Below are 12,270 nucleotides of genomic sequence, written 5' to 3'. Positions count from 1 at the left end.
GAAGGTATCACCGTATGTTTTTATTAGAGCAAAAGGAAAAAGCAGGGTTTTTTTTTTGAAAATAAAAAAAAGGTGCGTGGAGTCCCTACGCACGGATGAAGTTATACTTCTTAGTGATGTTCCAAGAAATGCATATGATTTTGTATGAAAGAAAACTAGAAAACTTAAATTCACATTTTATAAATTTATTATGCACATAAAATGAAGAATAAGGCAAAGTCTAAATGAAGGAACTTTGACTAGAAAAGTAGTTCTGTCTCTTCGTTGCGAAAGAGAATATGCAGCGTAATCATCTCTCTTTTGTAATCCATCAACACGCGTTGAAGGCCCAGCAGTTATCGGTGCGCGTTCAGAAATTGAAATCATATTTTCATCACTTATCAATATACTTATTACATGTGCGCGCATTGGCTTGCATGTTCATACATTCATATATACTTCTATGTACATATATTTGCATACATTGCCAAACAAATAATGCACAAGCATACAAACATACATATGCGTACACATATGAATATGTCACCAACAAAAAATTGATCTTCACAAGTCAATATGGCAGCCAAATTAGCGAAGAACAAGTGTAGTAAATTTTACAACAAAAACGATTTCATTCATGAACGCAGGCGCAAATTCCACAAGCGATCTCGCTTCATTCATAAAAACAGAGGCCGTAACATCTCCCCGAGCATGCCTTTGCCAACAAGTCGTCTTTTCGCGACGATGGCAAAAGCTAAAATCATAAATTGCACAACTTTCTGGTGCTTCTCGCAAAAATCTGCGTCGATATGTATTCACGATCATACGTATACATACATACATATTTACGCATGTTTGTAGGCGAAGCTGCAACAGCGGCAAGGGGTGACAATCGGCGGCCATTACTTTACTTATGCCATAGAAATTCTATTGCTACGAATATGGAAATGACAACGAAATAATGGAAATATGCATATTTCTAAAGGTCATTAATTTCTTTGAAGAAATGAAAGGAATGAATGATCCTGAGAAGTATAGTCTTAACTTTTCAACGGCCAACGCAGAGCATTTCAACCAAAAGGAATTTATTCATTAAAATCACCACTCAGAAGTCGTTTTATCCGTTGTAAGCGAAAGATTTTCGAAAAAACATCATTACTAATATGCCACAAGACAAAATTAGAAATGAACTTCTTAACCTTACGCTGTCAGATAAAACGAAAATACTTCGTCATCGCGGGTCGATTTCCAAAAAATGTAAATGAATTTTTCAAGGACCAACGCAGGGTATTTCAACAAAAGGTCACATAAAATAGTTGAGAATTCGCAGATATGAAAGACAAAGGAAAGAAAAAGGAGTATAACTATGTACGAGTATATATACGCACACATGTGAATAGTCACCACGTCATCGCGGGTCGATTTACAAAGAAAGTAAATGAAGACTGACCAGAGAACTTAAAAGTATAGAGAAGATGCAGGTTCGACTGCGAACATTTGATAGATTCAAATTAGGGAATTCACCGCATTTGTTAACATTGTAGGTCGGAATTCGCCTCGCAATTTTAACATTTTTTTCAATTCTCTCACATATTCTAACCGAGAATATGAAGAGACAGAAATATATGTATGTATTTATAAAATGATTTCTCTGATATTCCATAGGATGGAAATATGTATGTAGAACTCTTTTATTTTTGATTTCTTATTTTTCAAATTATTTAATGCTAATTTGGTCTTATTTTTTTATAATAACTCATTTTTAATATATAAAAGACTAGCTGACCCTGCAGTCGTTGTCCTGCGTGAAATTATGTGTTTAGAAATGAAAAAGTTGAATTTATCATTTCACTTTTTTTCAATGTATCTCAGCTTGATAAACAACATTTTTTGGTTTCTGTTCCGGTGTACTATAGAAAAGATGGTTTTCCAACTCGTGAGCAGGCCACGTATATCTGCCTGAGTGAAAAACATATCATTTTCAAATGTATACCATACACTATGCGACTATCCTTGTGTCCAGTCATCAAATGCAATTTTCACTGGAAACTGAATACGTTTGAACTGAAATGGCAAATCGTTAGAACTCAGAGGAATTCATAGAATCAAGCATTCTGCCCCTTTGTATTCGATAGCTGCGTCACAATCAGTCAGGTTCCATTACACAGTTTCGGCGCCTGAAGATTGTGGCACATAATAACGACAGATCCAACTTCGAGACGCAAATGATGCGGTGGCATACCAAGCCTATTCAAAGAATTTGGAAATTTCACGATCGATCAATTTGTATGACCGCAAGTCTCCCGGAATTTGACTTTGAATCTTCCATTTTAAGTCAACAACATCGGTATTTTTGGCAGCTAACATTGCGCGTGCACTTAAGGAATTGTAGTTACGATAATTTGTCCAATGTCCGAATATTCGTGATGAGTTCATCTTTGGTGAATTGGTAAAGGGAAGATGGAATTGATATCAAACCACCGGAAGTATCAACCGGAATTTACCCATTTCCAATTCTTAGCGAATACGATGTAAAATGTCTTCGGCAATGTCATTTTTGTTCGTATTCCATAATTGACGCTAATTTGACGCTGATCATCGCGAAAAGTGAGCGAACTTCATTCCAGTGAATATCATGCTCCAGCAATTGTAATTGTAATTGTAATTGTATATATAATATCAAGATATTTCCGAATAGAGCAAGTTCTCGCAAACGTTATTGCCTAAAAACGCAGCGACCTCTAAAAGCTTCTAACTTTTCGTCGATTGTTACAAACTGTGACAAGCTGTAATATTTTTTGAAAGATTCTATGACTTCTTCATACAGCTCTCTGATGGGAGCAAGTTTATCCACTGCTGCGCGTTCTACACGAGTATCCTTATAATCAAACCGGAGGCACCGTAGTAATAAATAGAATCTGTTCCAGCTCATAGCTAGTCGAAATATTTCCGGGGAAGACCCGTCAGTTTTGAACAAATCTTTGCCATTTATTCGATTATTTCTTCTGACTCCTGCAAAGAGTAAGAGACCCAAAAACGCTTCAATTTCTATTGGATCGGTCTCTACGCAGTCCCTTTCTCGTGAAAACTTATCTTTTAGGCGGGTTATTTCTTTATTTGTGCACCGAACAATCCGAATACAAACACTTTCCGAGAAAAATAACCTCCATATTTCTAGCGGCTCTTTCGTGTTTCTAGCTTCACCCTTAAGACCTGGAAGTTGTGTCACGAGATTCCTCATACGGCGCCTAACCTGACTTGATCCAGGAGTTTTATTCCACCGTGTACGCCCGTCTTTTCCGATGTAACAATCTCTGTTAATTTCATTATTTTCTGACTCTGATTGAGAATCATCCTCTCTGTCAGAAGACTGAATTTCATCCTCAAAATCACGTGTTTCTTCTTGGGGTGGACTACCATCTTCAACTTCGCTATCAAATTCATCGTCGTAATTGGAGTCTGAACTTTCCTCTCCCAACAACAATCGAATTCGTTCATCATTCATTTTTTAATTATTTATAAACTAAAAAAATATCATAAATCGTTACAGTAGTTGTGAACAAATAAAATGCAATTCAAACAAATACATAAAATCAAATAAATAACACATTATTACTCATAATAAAAAAATATGACTTACGTAAAAAGTTGATCGTATACCCGCATCGGTGTCATAGACCAATCAGACCGTAGTAGACCTACACGTCCTGTTCGCACGACTGTGTGCCACGTACTAACCTAAAGCGAGCCCCAAATCATGCAGCTAGCAGAACGCCCGAGCTGTCAAAGTTCTTGGAAAAAAAAATATGTACGAAAAACTGTTTCGTCGGTCTCACAGACATGTGCGCGGGTATAGGAAGGTTAATAAAATTTGATGTTAGTACTTACCTTGATAACTATATATGTATATATATGTATCTCCACTTTTCTATAAACTTTATATTTATTGCTTAATTAATTTGCAACACCCACAAACAAAATTCTTCTTTAAAGTGACAAATAACTTCATGGACGAGAACGTTTACCAAAAAATGCCGTTACTTCTTGAAAAAAAATTCAACATATCAAATACAACAACTGAAATTTGTACAAGCATACAATTTGCTGAAATCGTATTGTGGTTGGTAATGAGTTTTATTTTTCAAGTGAAATTTAAATAAAATTCAACATGATCTGCTAGAATACAACAACAGAAATTTATACAAGCATACAATTTGCTGAAATCGTAAGCGGCTTAGTAGCGAGGTTGAATTAAATTTATAAACCTTTTATTCATTGGCATACCATCAATTTACGAAGTAATCACTTTCATCTTCCATAGCCAATAAGTACTTTCAAAACTAATTAAATATCGAAGTACTTTTTCCAAGTTCCACTGGGGTATATGTGACCTGGTCTACGAAAAGGGAGCTAACGTGCGAAAACTAGTTTTCTGGGAAAAGCTGTTAAAAATAATCGTCAGTTTCTCGTTATCTCATTAATTGTTCTCCTTTTTTTTGACACCTAAGCCCCCTTTCCGTAGACCAGGTCACATATATGTAAGTATGAAAATTTTTTTTTTATTTTGTTTTCTTATGTACTTCACTTCGTTATAATTTTAGCATAATTATTGTAATGCATATTCATATAAGCATTATGTAATTATACTTGTTTATATGTATATATATGAAGTTATACATATGTAGTTAAAATATATTGTTGAATATTCATTCATAAAAATATGTACATAGTTGGAAAAAACATATTTCAAAAGAAACTTTGTGCAAGTTTATGCGTGTAAGTATGTATGTGCTTAAGCAATGTAAACATAATAATGTATGTATGTATGTATGTTCGTTTTTCTTCTCTTCTCTGTTTTTTTTTTTGTTTTTTGTTTTTTGTTTTATATATATATAGTATATATAGTATATATATATAGTATATAGTTATATATGGAAACGATACCACTCACTTAGATTTCCTCCAGAGGCATGGGTTTTGAATTTATTTTCCTTTTAAAATGTATATGTACGTGTCACTTAACTTTTATTTCAGTTTTTCACTCTATAACAACCTTATTTTTATTGCTATAATTTTTTTTCTTCTTTTTTTTTTCTTTTAAAATGTATATGTACGTGTCACTTAACTTTTATTTGAGATTTTCACTCTTTAATAACTTAATTCCGTGTTTTTTTTTTTGCACTTTTAATATGAAAATATGTGTGTTACTTCGCTTTCATTTCGGCTCCCACTCTTTAATCACCTTATTCTTTATTTTTTGTTCACTTTGTAATAACCATTTTTAATTGTGTATTTTTGGTTAGTTTCCCATAGTGCTTTTCACTAGGGCTCGAAATACCATGTTCACTGATTTACAAATATCATCACCTTGAATAAGAAAACTACTCCTTCTTCCTTTTCTGACGAAGGTATCACCGTATGTTTTTATTAGAGCAAAAGGAAAAAGCAGGGTTTTTTTTTTGAAAATAAAAAAAAGGTGCGTGGAGTCCCTACGCACGGATGAAGTTATACTTCTTAGTGATGTTCCAAGAAATGCATATGATTTTGTATGAAAGAAAACTAGAAAACTTAAATTCACATTTTATAAATTTATTATGCACATAAAATGAAGAATAAGGCAAAGTCTAAATGAAGGAACTTTGACTAGAAAAGTAGTTCTGTCTCTTCGTTGCGAAAGAGAATATGCAGCGTAATCATCTCTCTTTTGTAATCCATCAACACGCGTTGAAGGCCCAGCAGTTATCGGTGCGCGTTCAGAAATTGAAATCATATTTTCATCACTTATCAATATACTTATTACATGTGCGCGCATTGGCTTGCATGTTCATACATTCATATATACTTCTATGTACATATATTTGCATACATTGCCAAACAAATAATGCACAAGCATACAAACATACATATGCGTACACATATGAATATGTCACCAACAAAAAATTGATCTTCACAAGTCAATATGGCAGCCAAATTAGCGAAGAACAAGTGTAGTAAATTTTACAACAAAAACGATTTCATTCATGAACGCAGGCGCAAATTCCACAAGCGATCTCGCTTCATTCATAAAAACAGAGGCCGTAACATCTCCCCGAGCATGCCTTTGCCAACAAGTCGTCTTTTCGCGACGATGGCAAAAGCTAAAATCATAAATTGCACAACTTTCTGGTGCTTCTCGCAAAAATCTGCGTCGATATGTATTCACGATCATACGTATACATACATACATATTTACGCATGTTTGTAGGCGAAGCTGCAACAGCGGCAAGGGGTGACAATCGGCGGCCATTACTTTACTTATGCCATAGAAATTCTATTGCTACGAATATGGAAATGACAACGAAATAATGGAAATATGCATATTTCTAAAGGTCATTAATTTCTTTGAAGAAATGAAAGGAATGAATGATCCTGAGAAGTATAGTCTTAACTTTTCAACGGCCAACGCAGAGCATTTCAACCAAAAGGAATTTATTCATTAAAATCACCACTCAGAAGTCGTTTTATCCGTTGTAAGCGAAAGATTTTCGAAAAAACATCATTACTAATATGCCACAAGACAAAATTAGAAATGAACTTCTTAACCTTACGCTGTCAGATAAAACGAAAATACTTCGTCATCGCGGGTCGATTTCCAAAAAATGTAAATGAATTTTTCAAGGACCAACGCAGGGTATTTCAACAAAAGGTCACATAAAATAGTTGAGAATTCGCAGATATGAAAGACAAAGGAAAGAAAAAGGAGTATAACTATGTACGAGTATATATACGCACACATGTGAATAGTCACCACGTCATCGCGGGTCGATTTACAAAGAAAGTAAATGAAGACTGACCAGAGAACTTAAAAGTATAGAGAAGATGCAGGTTCGACTGCGAACATTTGATAGATTCAAATTAGGGAATTCACCGCATTTGTTAACATTGTAGGTCGGAATTCGCCTCGCAATTTTAACATTTTTTTCAATTCTCTCACATATTCTAACCGAGAATATGAAGAGACAGAAATATATGTATGTATTTATAAAATGATTTCTCTGATATTCCATAGGATGGAAATATGTATGTAGAACTCTTTTATTTTTGATTTCTTATTTTTCAAATTATTTAATGCTAATTTGGTCTTATTTTTTTATAATAACTCATTTTTAATATATAAAAGACTAGCTGACCCTGCAGTCGTTGTCCTGCGTGAAATTATGTGTTTAGAAATGAAAAAGTTGAATTTATCATTTCACTTTTTTTCAATGTATCTCAGCTTGATAAACAACATTTTTTGGTTTCTGTTCCGGTGTACTATAGAAAAGATGGTTTTCCAACTCGTGAGCAGGCCACGTATATCTGCCTGAGTGAAAAACATATCATTTTCAAATGTATACCATACACTATGCGACTATCCTTGTGTCTCAAATGCAATTTTCACTGGAAACTGAATACGTTTGAACTGAAATGGCAAATCGTTAGAACTCAGAGGAATTCATAGAATCAAGCATTCTGCCCCTTTGTATTCGATAGCTGCGTCACAATCAGTCAGGTTCCATTACACAGTTTCGGCGCCTGAAGATTGTGGCACATAATAACGACAGATCCAACTTCGAGACGCAAATGATGCGGTGGCATACCAAGCCTATTCAAAGAATTTGGAAATTTCACGATCGATCAATTTGTATGACCGCAAGTCTCCCGGAATTTGACTTTGAATCTTCCATTTTAAGTCAACAACATCGGTATTTTTGGCAGCTAACATTGCGCGTGCACTTAAGGAATTGTAGTTACGATAATTTGTCCAATGTCCGAATATTCGTGATGAGTTCATCTTTGGTGAATTGGTAAAGGGAAGATGGAATTGATATCAAACCACCGGAAGTATCAACCGGAATTTACCCATTTCCAATTCTTAGCGAATACGATGTAAAATGTCTTCGGCAATGTCATTTTTGTTCGTATTCCATAATTGACGCTAATTTGACGCTGATCATCGCGAAAAGTGAGCGAACTTCATTCCAGTGAATATCATGCTCCAGCAATTGTAATTGTAATTGTAATTGTATATATAATATCAAGATATTTCCGAATAGAGCAAGTTCTCGCAAACGGTTCACTGACGAAAGTTGAGAAAAACTCGTAAATGTTAATTTTGCTGCTGGGGGTGTTTTCTCTGTCTGTACTGCATTCTCTGTGTTGAAATAGACTATTTGGTCATTCTCCAAATTAACTGCGAGACGCACAACAGTCGGAAAACGTTCATGAATCGCAAAAGTAAATAGCATACAAAGCGCTTTATTGCAGTTCACGTATCGACCGTATCGTTCAAGATCAGTAACCGCCATGTTGCTTCCTTTGGAGACGTATTTACACACGTATTTTATCGATTACACCAAACTGCAATACGCAACATTGACATGACTTTTGAATGTGAATTAGACAACAGTGGCGAATATGGGACGATCCATATGTTGTCGACTTCGATGTGTTGTTAACTTCGATATTCACGCCTCTAAATTGAATGCTAAATGTTCTGCCATTGTCATCTGGTGAGCGACGCTCATACATTGGATATCCATCATTTCTAGTTTGTGTTTCCGAAAGAAAAGCACCTGGATAGTGTTTCGTACATTTATTGTCAGACATACAAACCGAAGTGGTATGGTGATGTCCGTAAGGTACATGAACCATATTGGTTTCGTATAATTCTGCTTCTATCTCTGGATCAGGAATTTCCGCAGAAATGATTTCATCAATTTGATTTGGTGTAACCACCATCCACCATCCAAAGAAGAATATGTGCGTGCGGCAAACCTCTCTTTTGCCACTCAACAAAGTACACCCAGCATCTAACAGCACCACATATACGTTGTTTTAAGATAAAGTTTACAAAACAGCACAACTGTTGTTTGAAAAGTTGTCCACTGACATCGTGACGATCGCTTGCTGATTGCCCGCGACCCATAATTTCATTCGTATGTCATCGCATCCTGGGAATACTCGGTCATGTGCCATGGGCTGTCAATATACATACTTATGTTGATGCCAAAACGAACGTGACCTCTTCGTGGCATCATAACAAATTTCAATCTGTAATTGAGCACTTTGTGTGAAACACACATAACGTTTTCACGGAATAAATTTCAATCATTTTTTTTGAATAACCGGAATAAAGAAAGCAAACGAAAAATTTGACAACTGAAAAACAAAAGGAAAAATGTTGAAAAAAAATTTTTGTATGAAAAAAAGTAATTTTTTTGGAATTGTCCAACTTTCCGACTTTTCCTCACGAAAAGCATACTCCACAGCGAACAACCTCTGAAAATTTCATCAAGATTGGTTCAGCTGTTCTCGAGCATTAGCGTTACTAACAGCATTCATTCGTTCATATGGGAAAAAAAGGGCTCTTTTTGGGAGTTTTCCGGCAATTAATCGAATTTTTTTCACCATAAAAACTATCCTTGAGCCTCAACGAACATTTTAAAAAAAGAATTGGCAAAATTAGTCCAGGCGTTTTTGAGTTATGCGCCAGCATTTAAAATCATGTTCGTTTTTATTTCCTTTTTAAAATCGTATTTGAAAATTTATTTTCTTCATATTTTTTTTTTTTTGGAAAATTTTCCAGAATTTTCTTAAGTATTCTTCTTGTTTGGGCAGGCAGGACAGGTCTCCGAATTGGTAATCACCAAAATCAGTCCAGGCGTTCTCCAGTTATAAGCGTAGTAACTAACGTCACTTTCTTTTATATATATAGATTTACCTAAACATTATGATGCTATTTTCATGATTCATAAGCAATGTATGAATGTAAACAATTTCGTTTTGCCGTCGGCATTTCAATTTCTCATGCTTCAATTTTTGCTTTCAACCAAGAAATCGCTTGTATGTATGTGCAATATATGCCTTTGCGTTTTGCCGTCGGCATTTCCATATTGACATGCAGAAGTAATTAGTATGTATTTCATTGTTTCGTTTTGGCCCAATTTTGTATATTAAGACAAGTGTCAATAATTGCGCCAAAATCAAACAAATATTTACATATTAAGTAAAAATCTTCTTCTTACATGTTCTTTGTATATATCATATGTAAATAAGTATTGAGCTTTATCCTACTAATATATTGGGCAAATTGACAAGTGTCGATAATTGCGCCAAAATCAAATATATTATATATTCATATGTAAACATGGTTTAAACTTTACATAAAATTGAAGTGTCAATAATTGCGCCAATTTTCATAAAGTTGGAAATTTTGCACGAATAAGACGTGTGCGGGTTAAGTCGTGAATTTTACTTATATTAATTAATTTGAAAGTGCCGAAAAATGCGAAACGAAATTTCAATAAATTTAAGTAAATTTAGGTAAATTTACATGTATTTTCATTTATATTTAATTGTCAATAAATTTTTTAAAAATTATTTGCCCTAGTTGTCCATTTTTTATTTTCTCACACATTTCAGCCGATTTTTGTATAGAAATTTGACCGGCGTAGAAGCAAAATGCGAAACAATCATACATACACATATTATGTCGTTTGCACATTTGTCTGTATGTTTGCGAATGCAAATGTTCTACAAAAGCATATTTCTATACTTAAACAAAATTATTAGAACCATCGTATGTTTCTTACATGCATAACCAAACCATACTTAAGTCAGCGCAACCTAAGCGTCAATGGTGGTGTTGGTGGTAAGCACTTGGGAAGTCAAGATGCTACCACAGGTTCGAATCTCGACAGAATAAATTTTTAATTTTTTGCTTTTAACATCATATACATACTATACAAATAAATATTTTTCTTACTAATCTTTTTCTTAATTGGCGTAGACACCGCTTACGCGATTATAGCCGAGTTAACAACAGCGCGCCAGTCGTTTCTTCTTTTCGCTACGTGGCGCCAATTGGATATTCCAAGCGAAGCCAGGTCCTTCTCCACTTGGTCATTCCAACGGAGTGGAGGTCTTCCTCTTCCTCTGCTTCCCCCGGCGGGTACTGCGTCGAATACTTGTATATTATGTATATTGCTGTGATAAATTTAATTTCTATTAGTAAGAAAAATATTTATTTGTATACTATACGATGTTAAAAGGCATACATCTTCTATCCTATATTGTGTATCTGCACATGCTCATATGAGTGTATGTATACGCATGTGCGCGTTCAGAAATTGAAATCATATTTTCAACACTAATCAATATACTTATTACATTTGCGCACATTGACTTGCATGTTCATACATTCATATATACTTATATGTACATATATTTGCATACATTGCCAAACAAATAATGCACAAGCATACAAACATACATATGCGTACACATATGAATATGTCACCAACAAAAAATTGATCTTCACAAGTCAATATGGCAGCCAAATTGGCGAACAACAAGTGTAGTAAATTTTACAACAAAAACGATTTCATTCATGAACGCAGGCGCAAATTCCACAAGCGATCTCGCTTCATTCATAAAAACAGAGGCCGTAACATCTCCCCGAGCATGCCTTTGCCAACAAGTCGTCTTTTCGCGACGATGGCAAAAGCTAAAAATGCATTACATCGCAAAATCTGCGTCGATATGTATTCACGATCATACGTATACTTACATACATATTTACGCATGTTTGTAGGCGAAGCTGCTACAGCGGCAAGGGGTGACAATCGGCGGCCATTACTTTACTTATGCCATAGAAATTCTATTGCTACGAATATGGAAATGACAACGAAATAATGGAAATATGCATATTTCTAAAGGTCATTAATTTCTTTGAAGAAATGAAAGGAATGAATGATCCTGAGAAGTATAGTCTTAACTTTTCAACGGCCAACGCAGAGCATTTCAACCAAAAGGAATTTATTTATTAAAATCACCACTCAGAAGTCGTTTTATCCGTTGTAAGCGAACGATTTTCGAAGAAACATCATTTCTAATATGCCACAAGACAAAATTAGAAATGAACTTCTTAAACCTCACGCGGTCAGATAAAACGATATTCTTCGTCATTGCGGGTCGATTTCCAAAAAATGTAAATGAAGACTAACTACAGAAATGATCCTGTAAAGTATAGCCTTAATTTTTCAACGGCCAACGCAGAGTATTTCAACCAAAATATGAGCAAAATAGTTGAGAATTCGCAGAAATGAAAGACAAACGAAAGAAAAAGAAGCATAACTTCAATAATGCACAAGCATACAAACATACATATGCGCAGCAGCAGCAAGGAAAGAGGTAACAATCGGCGATCCATTGTATATTTCTTTCATGCATAACCAAATCATAATTAGGACAACGCAATACAAGTGTCAA

The 12,270-nt window shown here is 34.8% G+C and overlaps 3 pseudogenes; all 3 read right to left on the bottom strand.

The window, feature by feature from the left end:
* Window positions 1-1,079: 1,079 nt before the first annotated feature.
* Window positions 1,080-1,271, bottom strand: LOC126765659 (small nucleolar RNA U3; annotated as a pseudogene).
* A 5,191-nt stretch (window positions 1,272-6,462) lies between these two features.
* On the bottom strand, window positions 6,463-6,654 carry LOC126765658 (small nucleolar RNA U3; annotated as a pseudogene).
* A 5,178-nt stretch (window positions 6,655-11,832) lies between these two features.
* On the bottom strand, window positions 11,833-12,035 carry LOC126765626 (small nucleolar RNA U3; annotated as a pseudogene).
* Between the last annotated feature and the right edge of the window lie 235 nt (window positions 12,036-12,270).

This window comes from Bactrocera neohumeralis, unplaced genomic scaffold, assembly GCF_024586455.1.
Source record: "Bactrocera neohumeralis isolate Rockhampton unplaced genomic scaffold, APGP_CSIRO_Bneo_wtdbg2-racon-allhic-juicebox.fasta_v2 cluster10, whole genome shotgun sequence".
Classification (NCBI taxonomy): Eukaryota; Metazoa; Arthropoda; class Insecta; order Diptera; family Tephritidae; genus Bactrocera; species Bactrocera neohumeralis.
Note: the sequence above shows the minus strand (reverse complement) of the source record. Positions and strands in the feature narration are given on the sequence as shown.